The 26342-nt window shown below is 44.9% G+C and overlaps 1 protein-coding gene across 2 annotated transcripts in view; it reads left to right on the forward strand.

The window, feature by feature from the left end:
* The first annotated feature begins 843 nt into the window (after positions 1-843).
* The window catches only part of tmem268 (transmembrane protein 268), a 145766-nt gene continuing 120267 nt past the window's right edge, over positions 844-26342 (forward strand). The window contains exon 1 of one of the 2 annotated variants that reach the window (XM_059971086.1): positions 844-957. The gene's annotated coding sequence lies outside the window, so the exon portion shown is untranslated. Of the gene's footprint in view, positions 958-23437; positions 23578-26342 lie in introns of those variants that run through there. The other variant, XM_059971087.1, reaches the window with a different exon arrangement.

A 26342-nucleotide genomic window follows, 5' to 3' on the forward strand; every position in this document is an offset into this window, starting at 1 on the left:
GCATGGTCTCATCGCGACAGCAGAGAAGACCATGGACTGACAAGTCGGAATGGGAATGGATAGTGGAATTAAAATGGGTGGCCACTGGGAGAGCCCGATTCTTCTGGCGGACCTAGCGTGGGTGCTCGGCGAAGCATTCTCCCTATCTCCGTCGGCACTCACCGATGTGCAGGAGGCCACACCCGGAGCATCGGACACAGCATATGACCTCAACACTCACAGTTGAAGGACTGTCTCATCTGGAAGGACTGCTTGGGTCCCTAAATGGTAGTGAGGGAGGAGGTGTGGGAACACCCGTTCGGCTTGCCAAAGGGGTTAAAACAGATTAAGTGGTTACTGATGCAGAATACCCAAAACGTCGACTGTATTTATTTCCATAGCATCCACCTGACCTGTAAGTTCCTCCAGCATTTTGTGTGTATTTCCAGCATCCGCAGAATTGCTTGTGTTTGAATGGCCTCTGATTCTGGAAACATATTTCTGTTGGTAAAAATGGCTTCACACCCATGGAATATGTCCTGTTTGGAAACCACACAGATCGTCCCACATCAACCTATTCCCGAATATTGCACGAGAACAATGCAACATGTACTCGCGCAGAGACCCAGCTCCACGCATTCGACTGGCACCATGCTCAGCCAATCAGCTGGCAGAATGCCCTGCTAATCCTACTGCCCGCGAGGCTAACAACCAATAAGCGCAAAAGAATTGGCGGCCGCCTTGTCTTTCCATTCATCCAAGCTTTGCGTCCCGTGAACTGACATGGCATTTGAGCCAATCGAGAGCCGTTGCCGCACGTCAATCAACAGAGGCTCCGCCTCGACAGTCTGGTAGCGTGAAGGACGTGCGGGAAGGGAGGCGGGATCAGTGGGGATGGTGAAGTTCGGCTGCATCGCGCCGCTTGTACAATCTCCGAGGGAAGTAATCTGTACGAAGTGACGATCAGCCGCGATGGGGGTGAGTGGTCCTGTAATCTATGGAGTTTAGAAAGGAATAGCGCATAGCCGCTGATAACCATTAACTGCTCTATCTAAATGGCCGTGAGTTTGCACCTTACAGTGGTTGTTACAACAGCTGCCGGGATTTCCCCAGTAAAGCAGTGAACCGCTTTCAGGATGTAACTATCATCACGTCGTAAAGCCTCTCGTAGGCCTATTAAGTGACATTTCTAGGGTCTTCCTTAACCCCTAGTTGGCTGGCAGAATGCAAGTCGTATAACTACCACGTCGTCCTTTTTGAGAGCTTAGCTTGTGGTACCTTCGCGTTAATTCTCATGTGATTAGATCTCATGCCAAGATCAAGAACCTCTTACTGAATCTCTCGCCATTTCAAATTTAAAAAATCACCTTTCTACTATTTTTCTGGAAAAATAAATACCTTACATTCTTGCCCGTTCATTTCATCTACTTGGTATTTCTTGGCTTTCTCGGAAATCGCCGTCACTCAACGTAAGAATCAATAGAAAAATTGGGTTCATCCCTTCATAGGTTTCAAAATTCTGCTTTCTGCCCTCAACTATAAATACGTGGCACGGTAACCATTCTTTATAAACAAGAGAGAATCTGCAGATGCTGGAAATCAAAGCAAAGCACAAAATGCTGGAGGAACTCAGCAGGCCAGGCAGCATCCATGGAAAAGAGTACAGTCGACATTTTGGCGAAGACCCTTCATCAGGACTGGGGTAAAAAAAAAGATGAGAAGCCAGAGTAAGAAAGTGGGGGGAGGGGAGAAAGACCCACAAGGTGAAAGGTGAAGCCTGGAGGGTGGAAGGGTGAAGTAAAGAGCTGGGAAGTTGATTGGTGAAAGAGATACAGGGCTGGAGATGGTGGAGTCTGATAGGAGAGGACAGAGGGCCAGGGAAGAAAGAAAAGCGGGGAGGAGCACCAGAGGGAGGTAATGGGCAGGGAAGGAGATAAGGTGAGAGAGGGAAATGGTGAGGGGGGGCATCACTAGAACTTAGAAATCGATTTTCATGCCATCACATTGGAGGCTACCAAAATGGAATATAGGTGTTGTTCCCCTAAACTGAGTGTAGCCTCATCGTGAGTGGAGGAGGCTTTGGATTGACATATCAGAATGGGAATGGGAAGTGGCCACTGGGAGATCCTGCTTTTTCTGGCATTTGAGCGTAGGTGCTCGGTGAAGCAGTCTCTCATTCTATGCCGGGTCTCACTGATATATAGGAGGCCACATACAGTATATGACCCCAACAGACTCACAGGTGAAGTGTCGCCTCACCTGGAAGAACTTTTTGGGGCCCTCAATAGTATTGAGGGAGGAGGTTTATGGGACAGGTGTAGCACTTGTTCCACTTGCAAGGATAAGTGTTAATCAAATGTTAATAGCACCTTAACTAACATCGAATTTATTTCATATTACGTGTGAAACCCAGTAGGCATGTTGGAAAATAGAAAAGGAGGAAATGTAATTCTCCAGGCATTCTATTGGGGTGTGAATCAGAATCAAATTTATTTTCACTGATATATGTCATGAAATTTGTTTTGCTACAACAGTACAATGCAATACATCATTAATCACAATAACAAATATATTAAAGACTAAATTAAACAGTAGGGCAAAAAGAGAGCAAAAATAGTGAGGTAATGCGCAAGAGTTCATAGCCCATTTAGAAATGTACTGGCGACAGGTAAGAAGCAGTTCCTGAAACACTGAATGAGAGTCTTCAGGCCCCCGTACCTGCTCTCTGATGGTATTAATGAGAAGGGAGCATGTCCTGGGTGATGGTAGATGCCACCTTTTTGAGCTTGGCCTTTTGAAGCTGCGGAGGCTGGTGGCCATCATGGAGCTGGCTGGGTTTCTCCAATTCGGTGCAGTGACTGCGCCATACCAGATGGCGATATAGTCCCTGTTCATCTTTTTCTTTTCGCACACCTACAGTCTATAAGTATTTTGCAAGCTGTTTTCATGTTACCCATTACATTACTCTGAAGGCTGACCTTCCCAGGTCTGCTTCTGCTTTCTGCTTCTGGACCTTCATTCCTGATCCACTGGCTTTCAAATCTCTTACTATCTCTTCTTTCAGTTAGTCCTGAAGAAGGGCCTCAACCTGAAACGTCGACAGTGCTTTTTCCTATAGATGCTGCCTGGCCTGCTGCGTTCCACCGGCACTTTGTGTGTGCCACTGGCTTCCTGCTCTGTTTGACAAAACAGCAATGGCAGCTAGCCACAGCAGAACCACATTTCCTTCTAGGTTCCGTGTGCTGTAAACTGATACTTGCTCATGTTCAAGGGTTGTTTCATTGCCATCTATGAAAAGGTTCCATTTCATTGACTTGGACAGTTACTGATATTGCTGATTTGTCATGCACAATAACGTCCATGTAAGCTACACCATGGTACTTGGTGTACTGTGACTGGGTACCTCGCAGAAGAGTTATTATCAAAATTGCTGGTTATCCATCTATCCAACGATGACAGAAAACCCGTGCAGGAGAGATTTTAAAGTGGAAAGCTGTTGCGCTGAGGTCGTTCCGTTCTCTCACCCTTGGAAGTCTGGGTCCAGTGGTACGAGTATTTGTTGCAGACTGGAGTCTTCCTTGGTTCCAGTGGATGACCATGACTTCTTTCATGCCTTGTCAAACCCTTCGCTCTCCACGGAGCATTGCAGATCCATCTTCAAAGTTCTGAGTACAAAGTTCAAATTAAAACTTATTATCAGTGTACACATATGTCACCACTTACAACCCTGAGATTATTTCTTGTGTGGGCATACTCAGCAAATCCATAGAAGAGTCACTAGAAACAGGATCAGTGAAAGATGAAGTAGAGCACACAAGAAAACAAACTGTGCAAATGGAAATAAATAGCAATAAATAACGAGAGAATGAAACATAAGATAAAGAGTCCTTAAAATGAGATCATTGGTTGTGGGAACATCTCAACTGATGAGTGTAGTCATCCTCTTTTGTTCAAGGACCTGATTCTTGAGTGGCAGTAACTGTTCTTGATCCTGCTGGTGTGAGTCCCGAGGCACTTGTTCCTTCTACCAGATGGCAGCACGAGAAAAGGGCGTGGCCCGGGTGCTGAGGATATTTGATGAAGGGTGCTGCTTTCCTAGGAGAGCACATCATGCGGATGTGTTCAATGGTTGTGATGTATCGGGCTGAATTCACTACTTTTGTAGGATTTTCTGTTCTAAGCCATTAGTGTTCATGGCCATTGGATCTCACCATTGATCTCATTCACCAAGTTAGACAGAGTTGATTTCACAAGCATGTCCCTCTCTCACTGGGGTATGAGATCCACCAGCTACCCTACGTTGGTTTAGCCCGGCTGTTGATGTTTTACACCAGAGTGTAGCTGCTGTCACATGCAAACACCAACTTGGAGCCAGTTGAGAGCGAAGTGTCTAGTGAGGTCCCGAAGGTGAGCAAGCTGCCCCAGAATGGACAGAGCAAGCCCTTTACCAGAGGTGCTACCCCTCACTGGACACCCCACGCGTGCCATTGTCAAAATTACTTGATGGGGAAATACATGAGAAGAAATCACCTTTCTACTATTTTTCTGGAAAAATAAATACTTTACATTCTTGCCCGTTCATTTCATCTACTTGGTATTTCTTGGCTTTCTCGGAAATCGCCGTCACTCAACGTAAGAATCAATAGAAAAATTGGGTTCATCCCTTCATAGGTTTCAAAATTCTGCTTTCTGCCCTCAACTATAAATACGTGGCACGGTAACCATTCTTTATAAACAAGAGAGAATCTGCAGATGCTGGAAATCAAAGCAAAGCACAAAATGCTGGAGGAACTCAGCAGGCCAGGCAGCATCCATGGAAAAGAGTACAGTCGACATTTTGGCGAAGACCCTTCATCAGGACTGGGGTAAAAAAAAAGATGAGAAGCCAGAGTAAGAAAGTGGGGGGAGGGGAGAAAGACCCACAAGGTGAAAGGTGAAGCCTGGAGGGTGGAAGGGTGAAGTAAAGAGCTGGGAAGTTGATTGGTGAAAGAGATACAGGGCTGGAGATGGTGGAGTCTGATAGGAGAGGACAGAGGGCCAGGGAAGAAAGAAAAGCGGGGAGGAGCACCAGAGGGAGGTAATGGGCAGGGAAGGAGATAAGGTGAGAGAGGGAAATGGTGAGGGGGGGCATCACTAGAACTTAGAAATCGATTTTCATGCCATCACATTGGAGGCTACCAAAATGGAATATAGGTGTTGTTCCCCTAAACTGAGTGTAGCCTCATCGTGAGTGGAGGAGGCTTTGGATTGACATATCAGAATGGGAATGGGAAGTGGCCACTGGGAGATCCTGCTTTTTCTGGCATTTGAGCGTAGGTGCTCGGTGAAGCAGTCTCTCATTCTATGCCGGGTCTCACTGATATATAGGAGGCCACATACAGTATATGACCTCAACAGACTCACAGGTGAAGTGTCGCCTCACCTGGAAGAACTTTTTGGGGCCCTCAATAGTATTGAGGGAGGAGGTTTATGGGACAGGTGTAGCACTTGTTCCACTTGCAAGGATAAGTGTTAATCAAATGTTAATAGCACCTTAACTAACATCGAATTTATTTCATATTACGTGTGAAACCCAGTAGGCATGTTGGAAAATAGAAAAGGAGGAAATGTAATTCTCCAGGCATTCTATTGGGGTGTGAATCAGAATCAAATTTATTTTCACTGATATATGTCATGAAATTTGTTTTGCTACAACAGTACAATGCAATACATCATTAATCACAATAACAAATATATTAAAGACTAAATTAAACAGTAGGGCAAAAAGAGAGCAAAAATAGTGAGGTAATGCGCAAGAGTTCATAGCCCATTTAGAAATGTACTGGCGACAGGTAAGAAGCAGTTCCTGAAACACTGAATGAGAGTCTTCAGGCCCCCGTACCTGCTCTCTGATGGTATTAATGAGAAGGGAGCATGTCCTGGGTGATGGGGGTCCTGAATGGTAGATGCCACCTTTTTGAGCTTGGCCTTTTGAAGCTGCGGAGGCTGGTGGCCATCATGGAGCTGGCTGGGTTTCTCCAATTCGGTGCAGTGACTGCGCCATACCAGATGGCGATATAGTCCCTGTTCATCTTTTTCTTTTCGCACACCTACAGTCTATAAGTATTTTGCAAGCTGTTTTCATGTTACCCATTACATTACTCTGAAGGCTGACCTTCCCAGGTCTGCTTCTGCTTTCTGCTTCTGGACCTTCATTCCTGATCCACTGGCTTTCAAATCTCTTACTATCTCTTCTTTCAGTTAGTCCTGAAGAAGGGCCTCAACCTGAAACGTCGACAGTGCTTTTTCCTATAGATGCTGCCTGGCCTGCTGCGTTGCACCGGCAGTTTGTGTGTGCCACTGGCTTCCTGCTCTGTTTGACAAAACAGCAATGGCAGCTAGCCACAGCAGAACCACATTTCCTTCTAGGTTCCGTGTGCTGTAAACTGATACTTGCTCATGTTCAAGGGTTGTTTCATTGCCATCTATGAAAAGGTTCCATTTCATTGACTTGGACAGTTACTGATATTGCTGATTTGTCATGCACAATAACGTCCATGTAAGCTACACCATGGTACTTGGTGTACTGTGACTGGGTACCTCGCAGAAGAGTTATTATCAAAATTGCTGGTTATCCATCTATCCAACGATGACAGAAAACCCGTGCAGGAGAGATTTTAAAGTGGAAAGCTGTTGCGCTGAGGTCGTTCCGTTCTCTCACCCTTGGAAGTCTGGGTCCAGTGGTACGAGTATTTGTTGCAGACTGGAGTCTTCCTTGGTTCCAGTGGATGACCATGACTTCTTTCATGCCTTGTCAAACCCTTCGCTCTCCACGGAGCATTGCAGATCCATCTTCAAAGTTCTGAGTACAAAGTTCAAATTAAAACTTATTATCAGTGTACACATATGTCACCACTTACAACCCTGAGATTATTTCTTGTGTGGGCATACTCAGCAAATCCATAGAAGAGTCACTAGAAACAGGATCAGTGAAAGATGAAGTAGAGCACACAAGAAAACAAACTGTGCAAATGGAAATAAATAGCAATAAATAACGAGAGAATGAAACATAAGATAAAGAGTCCTTAAAATGAGATCATTGGTTGTGGGAACATCTCAACTGATGAGTGTAGTCATCCTCTTTTGTTCAAGGACCTGATTCTTGAGTGGCAGTAACTGTTCTTGATCCTGCTGGTGTGAGTCCCGAGGCACTTGTTCCTTCTACCAGATGGCAGCACGAGAAAAGGGCGTGGCCCGGGTGCTGAGGATATTTGATGAAGGGTGCTGCTTTCCTAGGAGAGCACATCATGCGGATGTGTTCAATGGTTGTGATGTATCGGGCTGAATTCACTACTTTTGTAGGATTTTCTGTTCTAAGCCATTAGTGTTCATGGCCATTGGATCTCACCATTGATCTCATTCACCAAGTTAGACAGAGTTGATTTCACAAGCATGTCCCTCTCTCACTGGGGTATGAGATCCACCAGCTACCCTACGTTGGTTTAGCCCGGCTGTTGATGTTTTACACCAGAGTGTAGCTGCTGTCACATGCAAACACCAACTTGGAGCCAGTTGAGAGCGAAGTGTCTAGTGAGGTCCCGAAGGTGAGCAAGCTGCCCCAGAATGGACAGAGCAAGCCCTTTACCAGAGGTGCTACCCCTCACTGGACACCCCACGCGTGCCATTGTCAAAATTACTTGATGGGGAAATACATGAGAAGAAATCACCTTTCTACTATTTTTCTGGAAAAATAAATACTTTACATTCTTGCCCGTTCATTTCATCTACTTGGTATTTCTTGGCTTTCTCGGAAATCGCCGTCACTCAACGTAAGAATCAATAGAAAAATTGGGTTCATCCCTTCATAGGTTTCAAAATTCTGCTTTCTGCCCTCAACTATAAATACGTGGCACGGTAACCATTCTTTATAAACAAGAGAGAATCTGCAGATGCTGGAAATCAAAGCAAAGCACAAAATGCTGGAGGAACTCAGCAGGCCAGGCAGCATCCATGGAAAAGAGTACAGTCGACATTTTGGCGAAGACCCTTCATCAGGACTGGGGTAAAAAAAAAGATGAGAAGCCAGAGTAAGAAAGTGGGGGGAGGGGAGAAAGACCCACAAGGTGAAAGGTGAAGCCTGGAGGGTGGAAGGGTGAAGTAAAGAGCTGGGAAGTTGATTGGTGAAAGAGATACAGGGCTGGAGATGGTGGAGTCTGATAGGAGAGGACAGAGGGCCAGGGAAGAAAGAAAAGCGGGGAGGAGCACCAGAGGGAGGTAATGGGCAGGGAAGGAGATAAGGTGAGAGAGGGAAATGGTGAGGGGGGGCATCACTAGAACTTAGAAATCGATTTTCATGCCATCACATTGGAGGCTACCAAAATGGAATATAGGTGTTGTTCCCCTAAACTGAGTGTAGCCTCATCGTGAGTGGAGGAGGCTTTGGATTGACATATCAGAATGGGAATGGGAAGTGGCCACTGGGAGATCCTGCTTTTTCTGGCATTTGAGCGTAGGTGCTCGGTGAAGCAGTCTCTCATTCTATGCCGGGTCTCACTGATATATAGGAGGCCACATACAGTATATGACCTCAACAGACTCACAGGTGAAGTGTCGCCTCACCTGGAAGAACTTTTTGGGGCCCTCAATAGTATTGAGGGAGGAGGTTTATGGGACAGGTGTAGCACTTGTTCCACTTGCAAGGATAAGTGTTAATCAAATGTTAATAGCACCTTAACTAACATCGAATTTATTTCATATTACGTGTGAAACCCAGTAGGCATGTTGGAAAATAGAAAAGGAGGAAATGTAATTCTCCAGGCATTCTATTGGGGTGTGAATCAGAATCAAATTTATTTTCACTGATATATGTCATGAAATTTGTTTTGCTACAACAGTACAATGCAATACATCATTAATCACAATAACAAATATATTAAAGACTAAATTAAACAGTAGGGCAAAAAGAGAGCAAAAATAGTGAGGTAATGCGCAAGAGTTCATAGCCCATTTAGAAATGTACTGGCGACAGGTAAGAAGCAGTTCCTGAAACACTGAATGAGAGTCTTCAGGCCCCCGTACCTGCTCTCTGATGGTATTAATGAGAAGGGAGCATGTCCTGGGTGATGGTAGATGCCACCTTTTTGAGCTTGGCCTTTTGAAGCTGCGGAGGCTGGTGGCCATCATGGAGCTGGCTGGGTTTCTCCAATTCGGTGCAGTGACTGCGCCATACCAGATGGCGATATAGTCCCTGTTCATCTTTTTCTTTTCGCACACCTACAGTCTATAAGTATTTTGCAAGCTGTTTTCATGTTACCCATTACATTACTCTGAAGGCTGACCTTCCCAGGTCTGCTTCTGCTTTCTGCTTCTGGACCTTCATTCCTGATCCACTGGCTTTCAAATCTCTTACTATCTCTTCTTTCAGTTAGTCCTGAAGAAGGGCCTCAACCTGAAACGTCGACAGTGCTTTTTCCTATAGATGCTGCCTGGCCTGCTGCGTTCCACCGGCACTTTGTGTGTGCCACTGGCTTCCTGCTCTGTTTGACAAAACAGCAATGGCAGCTAGCCACAGCAGAACCACATTTCCTTCTAGGTTCCGTGTGCTGTAAACTGATACTTGCTCATGTTCAAGGGTTGTTTCATTGCCATCTATGAAAAGGTTCCATTTCATTGACTTGGACAGTTACTGATATTGCTGATTTGTCATGCACAATAACGTCCATGTAAGCTACACCATGGTACTTGGTGTACTGTGACTGGGTACCTCGCAGAAGAGTTATTATCAAAATTGCTGGTTATCCATCTATCCAACGATGACAGAAAACCCGTGCAGGAGAGATTTTAAAGTGGAAAGCTGTTGCGCTGAGGTCGTTCCGTTCTCTCACCCTTGGAAGTCTGGGTCCAGTGGTACGAGTATTTGTTGCAGACTGGAGTCTTCCTTGGTTCCAGTGGATGACCATGACTTCTTTCATGCCTTGTCAAACCCTTCGCTCTCCACGGAGCATTGCAGATCCATCTTCAAAGTTCTGAGTACAAAGTTCAAATTAAAACTTATTATCAGTGTACACATATGTCACCACTTACAACCCTGAGATTATTTCTTGTGTGGGCATACTCAGCAAATCCATAGAAGAGTCACTAGAAACAGGATCAGTGAAAGATGAAGTAGAGCACACAAGAAAACAAACTGTGCAAATGAAAATAAATAGCAATAAATAACGAGAGAATGAAACATAAGATAAAGAGTCCTTAAAATGAGATCATTGGTTGTGGGAACATCTCAACTGATGAGTGTAGTCATCCTCTTTTGTTCAAGGACCTGATTCTTGAGTGGCAGTAACTGTTCTTGATCCTGCTGGTGTGAGTCCCGAGGCACTTGTTCCTTCTACCAGATGGCAGCACGAGAAAAGGGCGTGGCCCGGGTGCTGAGGATATTTGATGAAGGGTGCTGCTTTCCTAGGAGAGCACATCATGCGGATGTGTTCAATGGTTGTGATGTATCGGGCTGAATTCACTACTTTTGTAGGATTTTCTGTTCTAAGCCATTAGTGTTCATGGCCATTGGATCTCACCATTGATCTCATTCACCAAGTTAGACAGAGTTGATTTCACAAGCATGTCCCTCTCTCACTGGGGTATGAGATCCACCAGCTACCCTACGTTGGTTTAGCCCGGCTGTTGATGTTTTACACCAGAGTGTAGCTGCTGTCACATGCAAACACCAACTTGGAGCCAGTTGAGAGCGAAGTGTCTAGTGAGGTCCCGAAGGTGAGCAAGCTGCCCCAGAATGGACAGAGCAAGGCCTTTACCAGAGGTGCTACCCCTCACTGGACACCCCACGCGTGCCATTGTCAAAATTACTTGATGGGGAAATACATGAGAAGAAATCACCTTTCTACTATTTTTCTGGAAAAATAAATACTTTACATTCTTGCCCGTTCATTTCATCTACTTGGTATTTCTTGGCTTTCTCGGAAATCGCCGTCACTCAACGTAAGAATCAATAGAAAAATTGGGTTCATCCCTTCATAGGTTTCAAAATTCTGCTTTCTGCCCTCAACTATAAATACGTGGCACGGTAACCATTCTTTATAAACAAGAGAGAATCTGCAGATGCTGGAAATCAAAGCAAAGCACAAAATGCTGGAGGAACTCAGCAGGCCAGGCAGCATCCATGGAAAAGAGTACAGTCGACATTTTGGCGAAGACCCTTCATCAGGACTGGGGTAAAAAAAAAGATGAGAAGCCAGAGTAAGAAAGTGGGGGGAGGGGAGAAAGACCCACAAGGTGAAAGGTGAAGCCTGGAGGGTGGAAGGGTGAAGTAAAGAGCTGGGAAGTTGATTGGTGAAAGAGATACAGGGCTGGAGATGGTAGAGTCTGATAGGAGAGGACAGAGGGCCAGGGAAGAAAGAAAAGCGGGGAGGAGCACCAGAGGGAGGTAATGGGCAGGGAAGGAGATAAGGTGAGAGAGGGAAATGGTGAGGGGGGGCATCACTAGAACTTAGAAATCGATTTTCATGCCATCACATTGGAGGCTACCAAAATGGAATATAGGTGTTGTTCCCCTAAACTGAGTGTAGCCTCATCGTGAGTGGAGGAGGCTTTGGATTGACATATCAGAATGGGAATGGGAAGTGGCCACTGGGAGATCCTGCTTTTTCTGGCATTTGAGCGTAGGTGCTCGGTGAAGCAGTCTCTCATTCTATGCCGGGTCTCACTGATATATAGGAGGCCACATACAGTATATGACCTCAACAGACTCACAGGTGAAGTGTCGCCTCACCTGGAAGAACTTTTTGGGGCCCTCAATAGTATTGAGGGAGGAGGTTTATGGGACAGGTGTAGCACTTGTTCCACTTGCAAGGATAAGTGTTAATCAAATGTTAATAGCACCTTAACTAACATCGAATTTATTTCATATTACGTGTGAAACCCAGTAGGCATGTTGGAAAATAGAAAAGGAGGAAATGTAATTCTCCAGGCATTCTATTGGGGTGTGAATCAGAATCAAATTTATTTTCACTGATATATGTCATGAAATTTGTTTTGCTACAACAGTACAATGCAATACATCATTAATCACAATAACAAATATATTAAAGACTAAATTAAACAGTAGGGCAAAAAGAGAGCAAAAATAGTGAGGTAATGCGCAAGAGTTCATAGCCCATTTAGAAATGTACTGGCGACAGGTAAGAAGCAGTTCCTGAAACACTGAATGAGAGTCTTCAGGCCCCCGTACCTGCTCTCTGATGGTATTAATGAGAAGGGAGCATGTCCTGGGTGATGGGGGTCCTGAATGGTAGATGCCACCTTTTTGAGCTTGGCCTTTTGAAGCTGCGGAGGCTGGTGGCCATCATGGAGCTGGCTGGGTTTCTCCAATTCGGTGCAGTGACTGCGCCATACCAGATGGCGATATAGTCCCTGTTCATCTTTTTCTTTTCGCACACCTACAGTCTATAAGTATTTTGCAAGCTGTTTTCATGTTACCCATTACATTACTCTGAAGGCTGACCTTCCCAGGTCTGCTTCTGCTTTCTGCTTCTGGACCTTCATTCCTGATCCACTGGCTTTCAAATCTCTTACTATCTCTTCTTTCAGTTAGTCCTGAAGAAGGGCCTCAACCTGAAACGTCGACAGTGCTTTTTCCTATAGATGCTGCCTGGCCTGCTGCGTTGCACCAGCAGTTTGTGTGTGCCACTGGCTTCCTGCTCTGTTTGACAAAACAGCAATGGCAGCTAGCCACAGCAGAACCACATTTCCTTCTAGGTTCCGTGTGCTGTAAACTGATACTTGCTCATGTTCAAGGGTTGTTTCATTGCCATCTATGAAAAGGTTCCATTTCATTGACTTGGACAGTTACTGATATTGCTGATTTGTCATGCACAATAACGTCCATGTAAGCTACACCATGGTACTTGGTGTACTGTGACTGGGTACCTCGCAGAAGAGTTATTATCAAAATTGCTGGTTATCCATCTATCCAACGATGACAGAAAACCCGTGCAGGAGAGATTTTAAAGTGGAAAGCTGTTGCGCTGAGGTCGTTCCGTTCTCTCACCCTTGGAAGTCTGGGTCCAGTGGTACGAGTATTTGTTGCAGACTGGAGTCTTCCTTGGTTCCAGTGGATGACCATGACTTCTTTCATGCCTTGTCAAACCCTTCGCTCTCCACGGAGCATTGCAGATCCATCTTCAAAGTTCTGAGTACAAAGTTCAAATTAAAACTTATTATCAGTGTACACATATGTCACCACTTACAACCCTGAGATTATTTCTTGTGTGGGCATACTCAGCAAATCCATAGAAGAGTCACTAGAAACAGGATCAGTGAAAGATGAAGTAGAGCACACAAGAAAACAAACTGTGCAAATGGAAATAAATAGCAATAAATAACGAGAGAATGAAACATAAGATAAAGAGTCCTTAAAATGAGATCATTGGTTGTGGGAACATCTCAACTGATGAGTGTAGTCATCCTCTTTTGTTCAAGGACCTGATTCTTGAGTGGCAGTAACTGTTCTTGATCCTGCTGGTGTGAGTCCCGAGGCACTTGTTCCTTCTACCAGATGGCAGCACGAGAAAAGGGCGTGGCCCGGGTGCTGAGGATATTTGATGAAGGGTGCTGCTTTCCTAGGAGAGCACATCATGCGGATGTGTTCAATGGTTGTGATGTATCGGGCTGAATTCACTACTTTTGTAGGATTTTCTGTTCTAAGCCATTAGTGTTCATGGCCATTGGATCTCACCATTGATCTCATTCACCAAGTTAGACAGAGTTGATTTCACAAGCATGTCCCTCTCTCACTGGGGTATGAGATCCACCAGCTACCCTACGTTGGTTTAGCCCGGCTGTTGATGTTTTACACCAGAGTGTAGCTGCTGTCACATGCAAACACCAACTTGGAGCCAGTTGAGAGCGAAGTGTCTAGTGAGGTCCCGAAGGTGAGCAAGCTGCCCCAGAATGGACAGAGCAAGCCCTTTACCAGAGGTGCTACCCCTCACTGGACACCCCACGCGTGCCATTGTCAAAATTACTTGATGGGGAAATACATGAGAAGAAATCACCTTTCTACTATTTTTCTGGAAAAATAAATACTTTACATTCTTGCCCGTTCATTTCATCTACTTGGTATTTCTTGGCTTTCTCGGAAATCGCCGTCACTCAACGTAAGAATCAATAGAAAAATTGGGTTCATCCCTTCATAGGTTTCAAAATTCTGCTTTCTGCCCTCAACTATAAATACGTGGCACGGTAACCATTCTTTATAAACAAGAGAGAATCTGCAGATGCTGGAAATCAAAGCAAAGCACAAAATGCTGGAGGAACTCAGCAGGCCAGGCAGCATCCATGGAAAAGAGTACAGTCGACATTTTGGCGAAGACCCTTCATCAGGACTGGGGTAAAAAAAAAGATGAGAAGCCAGAGTAAGAAAGTGGGGGGAGGGGAGAAAGACCCACAAGGTGAAAGGTGAAGCCTGGAGGGTGGAAGGGTGAAGTAAAGAGCTGGGAAGTTGATTGGTGAAAGAGATACAGGGCTGGAGATGGTGGAGTCTGATAGGAGAGGACAGAGGGCCAGGGAAGAAAGAAAAGCGGGGAGGAGCACCAGAGGGAGGTAATGGGCAGGGAAGGAGATAAGGTGAGAGAGGGAAATGGTGAGGGGGGGCATCACTAGAACTTAGAAATCGATTTTCATGCCATCACATTGGAGGCTACCAAAATGGAATATAGGTGTTGTTCCCCTAAACTGAGTGTAGCCTCATCGTGAGTGGAGGAGGCTTTGGATTGACATATCAGAATGGGAATGGGAAGTGGCCACTGGGAGATCCTGCTTTTTCTGGCATTTGAGCGTAGGTGCTCGGTGAAGCAGTCTCTCATTCTATGCCGGGTCTCACTGATATATAGGAGGCCACATACAGTATATGACCTCAACAGACTCACAGGTGAAGTGTCGCCTCACCTGGAAGAACTTTTTGGGGCCCTCAATAGTATTGAGGGAGGAGGTTTATGGGACAGGTGTAGCACTTGTTCCACTTGCAAGGATAAGTGTTAATCAAATGTTAATAGCACCTTAACTAACATCGAATTTATTTCATATTACGTGTGAAACCCAGTAGGCATGTTGGAAAATAGAAAAGGAGGAAATGTAATTCTCCAGGCATTCTATTGGGGTGTGAATCAGAATCAAATTTATTTTCACTGATATATGTCATGAAATTTGTTTTGCTACAACAGTACAATGCAATACATCATTAATCACAATAACAAATATATTAAAGACTAAATTAAACAGTAGGGCAAAAAGAGAGCAAAAATAGTGAGGTAATGCGCAAGAGTTCATAGCCCATTTAGAAATGTACTGGCGACAGGTAAGAAGCAGTTCCTGAAACACTGAATGAGAGTCTTCAGGCCCCCGTACCTGCTCTCTGATGGTATTAATGAGAAGGGAGCATGTCCTGGGTGATGGGGGTCCTGAATGGTAGATGCCACCTTTTTGAGCTTGGCCTTTTGAAGCTGCGGAGGCTGGTGGCCATCATGGAGCTGGCTGGGTTTCTCCAATTCGGTGCAGTGACTGCGCCATACCAGATGGCGATATAGTCCCTGTTCATCTTTTTCTTTTCGCACACCTACAGTCTATAAGTATTTTGCAAGCTGTTTTCATGTTACCCATTACATTACTCTGAAGGCTGACCTTCCCAGGTCTGCTTCTGCTTTCTGCTTCTGGACCTTCATTCCTGATCCACTGGCTTTCAAATCTCTTACTATCTCTTCTTTCAGTTAGTCCTGAAGAAGGGCCTCAACCTGAAACGTCGACAGTGCTTTTTCCTATAGATGCTGCCTGGCCTGCTGCGTTGCACCAGCAGTTTGTGTGTGCCACTGGCTTCCTGCTCTGTTTGACAAAACAGCAATGGCAGCTAGCCACAGCAGAACCACATTTCCTTCTAGGTTCCGTGTGCTGTAAACTGATACTTGCTCATGTTCAAGGGTTGTTTCATTGCCATCTATGAAAAGGTTACATTTCATTGACTTGGACAGTTACTGATATTGCTGATTTGTCATGCACAATAACGTCCATGTAAGCTACACCATGGTACTTGGTGTACTGTGACTGGGTACCTCGCAGAAGAGTTATTATCAAAATTGCTGGTTATCCATCTATCCAACGATGACAGAAAACCCGTGCAGGAGAGATTTTAAAGTGGAAAGCTGTTGCGCTGAGGTCGTTCCGTTCTCTCACCCTTGGAAGTCTGGGTCCAGTGGTACGAGTATTTGTTGCAGACTGGAGTCTTCCTTGGTTCCAGTGGATGACCATGACTTCTTTCATGCCTTGTCAAACCCTTCGCTCTCCACGGAGCATTGCAGATCCATCTTCAAAGTTCTGAGTACAAAGTTCAAATTAAAACTTATTATCAGTGTACACATATGTCACCACATACAACCCTGAGATTATTTCTTGTGTGGGCATACTCAGCAAATCCATAGAAGAGTCACTAGAAACAGGATCAGTGAAAGATGAAGTAGAGCACACCAGACAACAAACTGTGCAAATGAAAATAAATAGCAATAAATAACGAGAGAATGAAACATAAGATAAGGAGTCCTTAAAATGAGATCATTGGTTTTGGGAACATCTCAACTGATGAGTGTAGTCATCCTCTTTTGTTCAAGAACCTGCTTCTTGAGCGGCAGTAACTGTTCTTGATCCTGGTGGAGTGAGTCCCGAGGCACTTGTTCCTTCTACCAGATGGCAGCACGAGAAAAGGGCGTGGCCCGGGTGCTGAGGATATTTGATGAAGGGTGCTGCTTTCCTAGGAGAGCACATCATGTAGATGTGTTCAATGGTTGTGATGTATCGGGCTGAATTCACTACTTTTGTAGGATTTTCTGTTCTAAGCCATTAGTGTTCATGGCCATTGGATCTCACCATTGATCTCATTCACCAAGTTAGACAGAGTTGATTTCACAAGCATGTCCCTCTCTCACTGGGGTAAGAGATCCACCAGCTACCCTACGTTGGTTTAGCCCGGCTGTTGATGTTTTACACCAGAGTGTAGCTGCTGTCACATGCAAACACCAACTTGGAGCCATAGTTGAGAGCAAAGTGTCTAGTGAGGTCCCGAAGGTGAGCAAGCTGCCCCAGAATGGACAGAGCAAGGCCTTTACCAGAGGTGCTACCCCTCACTGGACACCCCACGCGTGCCATTGTCAAAATTACTTGTTGGGGAAATACATGAGAATACCAGGGCAGAAGACTCTAGGTTGGACTCTAGAAGACTCCAGTGAAGCTGGAAATGTGGTCTAAATGATGGGCAAAGATTGTTGTTCTGATGACAAAGAAGCGAGAGGGATGTCCTGAGTTCAGTAACACCAACACCAAGTATTTGACTGTAGACTTCAGGAAGGGGAATTCCAGGAATCATTGAGGAATCAGCAGAAGAAAGGGTGAGCAGTTTTCAAGTCACTGGGTGTCAACATCTCTGAACATCTACCCTAGGACCAACCTATTGATGCAAATACAAAGAAGGCACAACTGTGGCTGTATTTCGTTAGGAGTTGGGGAAATTTGGTCTATCACTAAATTTCTACAGATGTACTGTGGAGAGCATTCTAACTGGATACATCACTGTCTGGTATGGAGGGGCCGCTGCACAGGATCAGAGTCAGCCAGCTCCATCATGGGCACAGATCTCCCCACCACCGAGGACATTTCCAAAAGGTGATGCCTCAACAAGGTGACATTAAGGACCACCATCACCCAGGACATCACACACAAAATGCTGGAGGAACTCAGCAGGCCAGGCAGCGTCTATGGGAAAAAAGTCGATGTTTCGGGCTGAAGCTCTTCGGCAGGATTCGAGAAAAAAGCGGAGGCGTGGATTTAAAAGGTGTGGCAAGGAGAGAGAAAACCACAAGGTGATAGACGAAACCTGGGGGGAGGGATGGAGGAGCTGGGACGTTGATTGGTGAAAGAGACAGAAGGTCATGGAAGAAAGAAAAGGGAGGGGGGAGGAGCACCAGAGGGAGGCTTCTAATCTTCCCAATCAACTACCCAGCTCCTTGCTTCATTCCCACCTCCAGGTTTCACCTCTCACCTGGAGGTTCTCTCTCTCTCCCCTCCCCCTCCAGGTTTCACCTCTCACCTGGAGGTTCCCTCTCCCCTCCCCCTCCAGGTTTCACCTATCACCTGGAGCAGGGGTCAGCAACCTTTACCACTGAAAGAGCCACTTGGACCCGTTTCCCACAGAAAAGAAAACACTGGGAGCCGCAAAACCCGTTTGACATTTAAAATGAAATAACACTGCATACAACGGTTTTTTTTGCCTTTATGCTATGTATAAACAAACTATAATGTGTTGCATTTATGAAATTGATGAACTCCTGCAGAGAAAACGAAATTACATTTCTGCATGCAACAAAAACATTTTGAACTCCGAAAAAAAGACGTTGGGTTGAAAGTTACTTTTAAGTAAAATATTCAATGTCTATTTGAGTCCTTCTTGTATTTATGAAAAACACCGAACTTAAATTTTCCGCCAGCAGCAAACCAAAAATAACGTCAGCTAGCTGTCATCCTGAAAAATGAAAGGACTATTTCACTGAACTATGAAAAAATATGAATATAAGTAAAATAATAGGCAATTAAAATATTTATCATACTTGGTTAATGGGATTTCTGCTCCTGGACCTCAGCGCACAGCGTCTGCACATCAGGGCTGTATGATGTCACCTTCATCTTTACACAGGATCGCAAGCTGTCATCTGTGAGGTTTTCAATATCACTCCATTTGTGTTTCTGAGCAAGAACGGCCTTCTGACGGGCAACATCTTCAAGGTCTGCTGTCAAGCGTCTAAACTTGGACACCCATATGTCTTTGTCGGCTATGTCGGCCAGTTCCATCTCAAGATCAGGTTGACTCACACCTGCCAATGCAGTCGTATTCAGTAGGGAAGGATCGATGCTTAAGGGAGTGACCGGGAAGGATAATGTGTTTTTTTCCTCTCTGAACTCACAGAAGCGTTTCCCAAACGATGTTTGCATTGCGATGATTGCAGAATGTAAATACTCCGAAATTATCATGTCGTGACCTTGTTTGAACTCTCTCAAATTGGGGAAGTGAGACAAAGTGCCTTTCTGTAAATCTCTGGCAAGCACTGTCAACTTGCGCTCGAATGCCAAAACATCCTCCAACATGTGCAGGGCTGTACGTCCTTTCCCCTGAAGAGCTGTGTTCAGCGTGTTCAGGTGCGCTGTCATGTCTACCATGAAGTGTAGCTTTTCCAGCCACTCTGGCTGTTCCAGCTCAGGAAAGGTGAGCCCTTTGCTGCCCAGGAAAGTTTTCACTTCTTCCAGACACGCGACAAAGCGTTTCAGCACCTTCCGTCTGGACAGCCAGCGATAAAAACACGTTGTAGCGGTGTCAGTAAACTGCAGTCAAAGATAGCTTTATTCGAACTAAACAGCCTTGCTTTTAAGCCTCCCTCAACCCAGCCCCCATGGACGCAGATGCTGCAAAAGACGCGTACTCACAAACCCCCGTAGGCTATCTCCCTTAGCCGGAATGCCGGCTAATTGTGAGCCGTTTCGGATGTGGCAGGAAATGTACAAGATCACCATAATTACATTTCAAAAGCTAACAAACTAACATAAAATACATTTTAATTAAATACTGACCAATTATTTCCCAAAGCCACAGGGAGCCGCAGCACAGAGGTGAAAGAGCCACAAATGGCTCGGGAGCCGCAGGTTGCCGACCCCCGACCTGGAGGTTCTCTCTCCCCTCCCCCTCCAGGTTTCACCTATCACCTGGAGGTTCTCTCTCCCCTCCCCCTCCAGGTTTCACCTATCACCTGGAGGTTCCCTCTCCCCTCCCCCTCCAGGTTTCACCTATCACCTGGAGGTTCTCTCTCCCCTCCCCCTCCAGGTTTCACCTATCACCTGGAGGTTCTCTCTCTCTCCCCTCCCCCTCCAGGTTTCACCTATCACCTGGAGGTTCTCTCTCCCCTCCCCCACTTTCTTACTCTGACTCCTCAGCTTCTTTCCTCCAGTCATGCCGAAGGGTCTCGGCCTGAAACGTCAACTGTACTTTTTTCCATAGATGCTGCCTGGCCTGCTGAGCTCCAGCATTTTGTGTGTGTTGGTTGGATTTCCAGCATCTGCAGATTTTCTCTTGTTTGTGATCACCCAGGACGTGCCCTTTTCTCATTGCTGCCATTAGAGCCTGAGGAGACATTTTTAGGAACGGCTTCTTCCCCTCGACCTTCAAACTTCTGAATGGACAATGAACTAAACTGTCAACACTGCCTTACTCTTTTTGATCTTTTCCACTACTTAGTTAATTTGTAAAAAATATATTTCTTATTGTAATTCCTAGTGTTTTGTGTACTACGTTGTACTGCCTCCACAAAACAACAAACTTCATGATATCTGAGAGTGATATTAAACCTGATTCTGATTCTGACGTGCTGAGTTCCTCCAGCTCCTTTGTGTGTTGTTTCAGATTTCCATCAGCTGCCGTCTCTTGCGGCCCAAAATTGTAAACAGACTCTGTTTGGTTTTGGTTGAGTGATGAAGCCCTTAGCTGGAGACTGGAGTTTAGCCTCGAATCTTCCCAGTCTTTAATTGGCAGGATGCTTTGGGATATCAGGTGTCAGGTCCTGTCATCATCATTATGTGCATTGACGTTTGATATAGATGCTCATCGTCTTCCACCTGTCTTTAATCTAAGAAATTCTAATAAGCTCTTCAAAACTTTTGCCTGTCCTTCCCTTAATATAACTCATGAATATCGTACAAGTCAAGTCGAGTCAACTTTTATTGTCATTTCAACCATAACTGCTGGTACAGTGCATAGTAAAAATGAGACAACATTTTTCAGGACCATGGTGTTACATGACACAGTACAAAAAAACTAGACTGAACTACGTAATAAAAAAACCAGAGAAAGCTATACTAGACTACAGACCTACACTGGACTGCATAAAGTGCACAAAAACAGTACCGGCATTACAATAAATAATAAACAGGACAGTAGGGCAAGGTGTCAGTCCAGGCTTCGAGTATTGAGGAGTCTGATAGCTTGGGGGAAGAAACTGTTACATAGTCTGGTCATGAGAGCCCGAATGTTTCGGAGCCATTTCCCAGACGGCAGGAGGGAGAAGAGATTGTATGACGGGTGCATGGGGTCCTTCATAATGCTGTTTCCTTTGCGGATGCAGGGTGTAGTGTAAATGTCCGTGATGGCAGGAAGAGAGACCCCGATGATCTTCTCAGCTGACCTCACTCTCCGCTGCAGGGTCTTGCGATCCGAGATGGTGCAATTTCCAAACCAGGCAGTGGTGCAGCTGCTCGGGATGCTCTCAATACAGTCCCTGTAGAATGTGATGAGGATGTCGACCATGACTTTTTCTTCCATTAACTTTTCCCGTCACTGTAAGATGTTTGAGCTTCTGTTTCTTCATTACATATACCAGAAGTTCCAGCTTTTCACAAGTTTTTTCATCATTACTTATTTGTTTTAACTATTTTTATTCATATGCTGTAACTCAGATTTTCCCCTATATTATCTTGTATTGCACTGTACTGCTGCCACAGTGTTAGCAAATTTCAGAACATATGCCAGTAATATTAAATCTGATTCAGATTCTGATACACTTCCTCATTTGTTACTCTGTCCTTCCACGACATTTTCATAATTCTTTTCAAAATCCTCATTCCTGCAGCTTCAAGTCTTCTCTCATTGTGCTTTGATATTGTCCACCATTCACTTGCATGTGTTAGTGTGTAATAAACTTAGCCCCACAACACTCTGAGTTCCGTACCCAGAGAAATTATTATTCTTTAGAATCTTGCTCAAATTTGCATTTTGTAATCCCAATTCTTTTTCTAATTTCATCATCAGTCCTGCCGTCAGATGTTATCATGCTCGAAAGCAACTCCTACCGCGATTCTGTCGAGGGTGAGGGGTGACATGCAGGAAATGAAGGAGACAGGATTGAGGGTTACATTAATAGCCGGGGAAAGCTGGTTTTCTGGGAAAGGAGGACATCTCAGATGTCCTGGAATGGAAAGTCTCATCATGAGAACGGTTGCGGCAGCGATGCAGGAACTGAGAGAAGCTTCCGTGTGATGATAGGGTGGGAAGAGGTATAGTCAAGTCAAATGTGAGAATCAGAGGCTACATAAAAGATGTTGTAGATATTCTGACTCTTAACATGTGGTAAGCACTGTCCTCTGTTCTTCCCCCCCTCCCCCAATGTTTTTCCTATCTCTGTGGTTCCTCTTTTCTTTCCCCTCACCTGCCCAACATCTTCACCATTCTTCCTCCAGTTCCTCATCTTCTTCCCATTTTTCCATGGTCTACTGCACCAATCACTTGCACGATACGAGGAACTCCAGGCTTCACATACAGTGTAAAAGTTATAGGCATATGCAAAAGAAATCTGTAAAGCAGCGATGCTTTCAAAATACTGAAATGAAAAGTTTCTGTAATCAAGAATAATAGCTATAAGTATTAAACACTAAAAAATAAATCAAATCAATATTTGGTGTGTGAAACTGCATCATTTCTCTGAAGTACACTGTCGAGCAATTTGTTAAGAAAATCAGCTGGTAGGTTGCTTCAAGCATCTTGGAGAACTTGCCACAGTTCTTCAGCAGACTTTGGCCGTCTTGCTTGCTTCTGTCTCTCCAGGTACAGTAACCTCAGGTAGCCTTGATCAGGGCCCTGTAGAGTCCATACCATCTGAAGCCAGCCTGCCAGCCTAAGACTTCTGCACCTCATTATGAATTAGCACTTTATTGTTTACCAGCTCTGCACGTCATCAGTAGCCCTTACACTTTATTCTGTGTAGTTTTACCTCATTCTACCTCACAGCTTGCTGTGCAATGACTTGATTTGTATAAACATTTTGAAAGCCTGTCGACTGTTTATTCCCCTGCGTGGCCTGCTGATTTCCTCTGTATTTTGTGTGTATGGCTGTAGATTCCCAGCACTTGTAGAACCTCTTGTGTCTATAGGTTCAGCAGTTAGTGTAATGCTTCACAGCGCAAGCAGTTCTGGCTCAGGTCCTGTCAGGAGTTTGTAGGTCCTGTCAGGAGTATGTATGTTCTGTCCGTCACCACGTAGCTTCTTCCAGATGCCCCTATTTCCCCTCACATCCCAAAGGCGTACGAGTTAGGATTAGTGAGTTGTGGGCATGCTACATTGGCGCTGGAAACGTGGAGTCACTTGTGGACAGCCCCCAGCACATTCTCAATGCAAAAGAAGCATTTCACTGTCAGTTTCAATGCAATTTAGACAAATGAAGCTAATCTTTAACATGCCCAGTTGCAATTCCTGATTGGTTGGCTGTTCTAGAAAGACAGTGCTACGAGAGGTTAATTCAGTAGTGAAAAGAATTGGGAAAGAGCTGAGATTCAAATGCAAGGGCTGTCAACCGGAAAAGTTTCCTGTCAGTCACAGTTCAAACTGACGCATGTATTGGCCCCTGAGGAAGTGAACTCGAAGGAAGAAGCGGAGAGTATGGTGAAGGCTTGTCCTCCTGGTCTGTAGGGAGCCAAGCTGTCGATCACTGACCCCAGCTGTCAGGAGCGAGCGGACAAAACTCAAAGAGCAACCAGGTGATTGGTGGCATGAAATGCCGCACCGCCAATTTTAATTTTCCTGCTCATCTTCTGCAGTCTGCTTCAGTTTCTGCTTAGAAATGCAAGTTTTAATAAGATGTTGAAGTGTGTCTAGTTTACAAAGCTTTACTGCAATTGGGGTGCCGTGATTTTTTTCCTGCTTAGTAAAAATAGTATATGATTTGTGAATGGTTGGAGGCTGATGGCTGAGAGTCCGGGACCAACGGTCTTCGGGTTGGAGGCCTGTCTGTGTGTGAGAGAAGGTGGACGGGTAATAGCATAGGAAAGGGACTAGTTTTGCTGGTGTTGTCTTGTTTCAGAATAAATAACAGAACATAGAACATTACAGCACAATACAGGCCCTTCAGTCCATGATGTTGTGTCAATTTTTTAAGATCATAAGATATAGGAGCAGAATTGGGCCATTTGGCCCATTGAGTCTGCTCCACACTCTAACCTACTCTAAGGTCAATCAAACCCTTCCCTTCCACAATGCCTTCCATTTTTCTGTTATCCATGTGCCTATCTAAAATTTATTTAAATGGCCCTAATGTATCTGCCTGTGACAGCAATTCCTGTGAATAATCTTGACAGGCAGGCAACTCAAACTGATGAATTTCACACAATTAATGCTTCCCTTTGTGTTGTTAATACAGAGTTATCTTGTGACCAGCCTAAAGGTTGCTGAAAGTTAGTGATTAGAGATCTGTATTTGCTTCCTTTGCTATTTGCTTGGGGTTGGGGTATGATTTCCAGAAGAGGAAGTCTCTTTGCATACTTGAAATACTTGTTCTATCTTTATCAGTTTCATGTTTGAACAAGAAGTGCTGTTTAAGAAGAAAACTGCGGCTGAGAAATTTCCCCACATGGCGCAACAAGATATTCACAACTTGTGATTTTTCGCTCAAACTGTTAGATGCATCCTGAAACCCAGTCTGGTGTATCTGTGCTTACGATGAGAGTGGAGAAGCAGACTTTTGGGAATTTGAACACGAGGAAATCTACAGAGGCTAGAAATCCAAGCAACACACACAAAATGCTGGTGGAATGCAGCAGGCCAGGCAGCATCTATAGGGAGAAGTGCTGTCGACGTTTCAGGCCGAGACGCTTCGTCAGGACTAACTGAAAGGAGAGATAGTAAGAGATTTGAGAGGGGGAGGGGTAGATCTGAATTGATAGGAGAAGACAGGAGGGGGAGGGATGAAGCTGAGAGCTGGAAAGGTGATTGGCAAAAGGGATACACAGCTGGAGAAGGGAAAGGATCATGGGACAAGGCCACGGGAGAAAGAAAGGGGGAAGGGGAGCACCGGAGGGAGATAGAGAGCAGGCAAGGAGTGATAGTGAGAGGGGCAGAGAGAAAATAAGAGAGAAAAGGAAAAATCTGGGGGGAGGAGGAGGAGGAGGAGGGTAATTAATTAATAAGGGATGGGGTAAGAAGGGGAGGAGGGGCATTAATGGAAGTTAGAGAAATCAGTGTTCATGCCATCAGGTTGGAGACTACCCAGCCGGTATATAAGGTGTTGTTCCTCCAACCTGAGTGTGGCTTCATCTTGACAGTAGAGGAGGCCATGGATAGACATATCGGAATGGGAATGGGACGTGGAATAAAATGTGTGGCCACTGGGAGATCCTGCTTTCTCTGGCGGACAGACCGTAGGTGTTCAGCGAAACCGTCTCCCAGTTTTGGGAATTTGATGCTGCTTCGCTGGACCAATATGACGTAATTTTTAACCCTGCTTATGTGATTCATGAGAAAACTTTAAAGGCCATGACCATATTCCAAAGATGTTCCATTCCACATTCCAAGAACCTCAGTAAATGAATTGGATTTGGGAATCTGAAGATAAAGATTAAAGGTTAACTTTATTTAAATTTACATCGAAATATGCTGTGAAATTCGTTGTTTGTCTCAACAATCAACACAGTCTGAGGACGTGCTGGGGCAGCCTGCAAATGACACCATGGGACCAACACAGCATGCCAACAGCTGTCAACGTGTTCATAGAACCATAGAACACTACAGCACAGTACAGGCCCTTCAGCCCTCCATGTTGTGCTGACCCATATAATCATTAAAAAAAAGTACTAAACCCACACTACCCCATAACCCTCCATTTTTCTTTCATCCATGTGCCTGTCCAAGAAGCTCTTAAGTACCCCTAATGTTTTAGCCTCCACCACCATCCCTGGCAAGTCATTCCAGGCACTCACACCCCTCTGTGTAAAAAAAACTTACCCCTGATGTCTCCCCTAAACTTCCCTCCCTTAATTTTGTACCTATGCATTCTGGTGTTTGCTATTGGTGCCGTGTGAAACAGGTACTGACTATCCACCCTATCTATGTCTCTCATAATCTTGTAGACCTCTATCAAGTCCCCTCTCATTTTCTACGCTCCAAAGAGAAAAGTCCCAGCTTTGCTAACCTTGCTTCATATGATTTGTTTTCCAAGCCAGGCAACATCCTGGTTAATCTTCTTTGCACCCTCTCCATAGCTTCAACATCCTTCCTATAATGAGGTGACCAGAATTGAACACAATACTCTAAGTGCGGTTTCACCCTTCATCTTTGGAGTGGTTTGACCGACTCCAATATTTTCTTTGTGTCAAAGGCATCAATAGTGTAGCAACACCAGGTAATAACTCATCCACAGATCTAGATCCTCTGTGAACCAAGAAGACAACGAGGTACAAAGAATCAGCTGGACAAACTCAGTGTTCAAGCAGCATCTTGAAGGGTGGGACAGGAATGTTTGAGATTCTAG

Source organism: Hypanus sabinus, chromosome 5, assembly GCF_030144855.1.
Source record: "Hypanus sabinus isolate sHypSab1 chromosome 5, sHypSab1.hap1, whole genome shotgun sequence".
Taxonomy (NCBI): domain Eukaryota; kingdom Metazoa; phylum Chordata; class Chondrichthyes; order Myliobatiformes; family Dasyatidae; genus Hypanus; species Hypanus sabinus.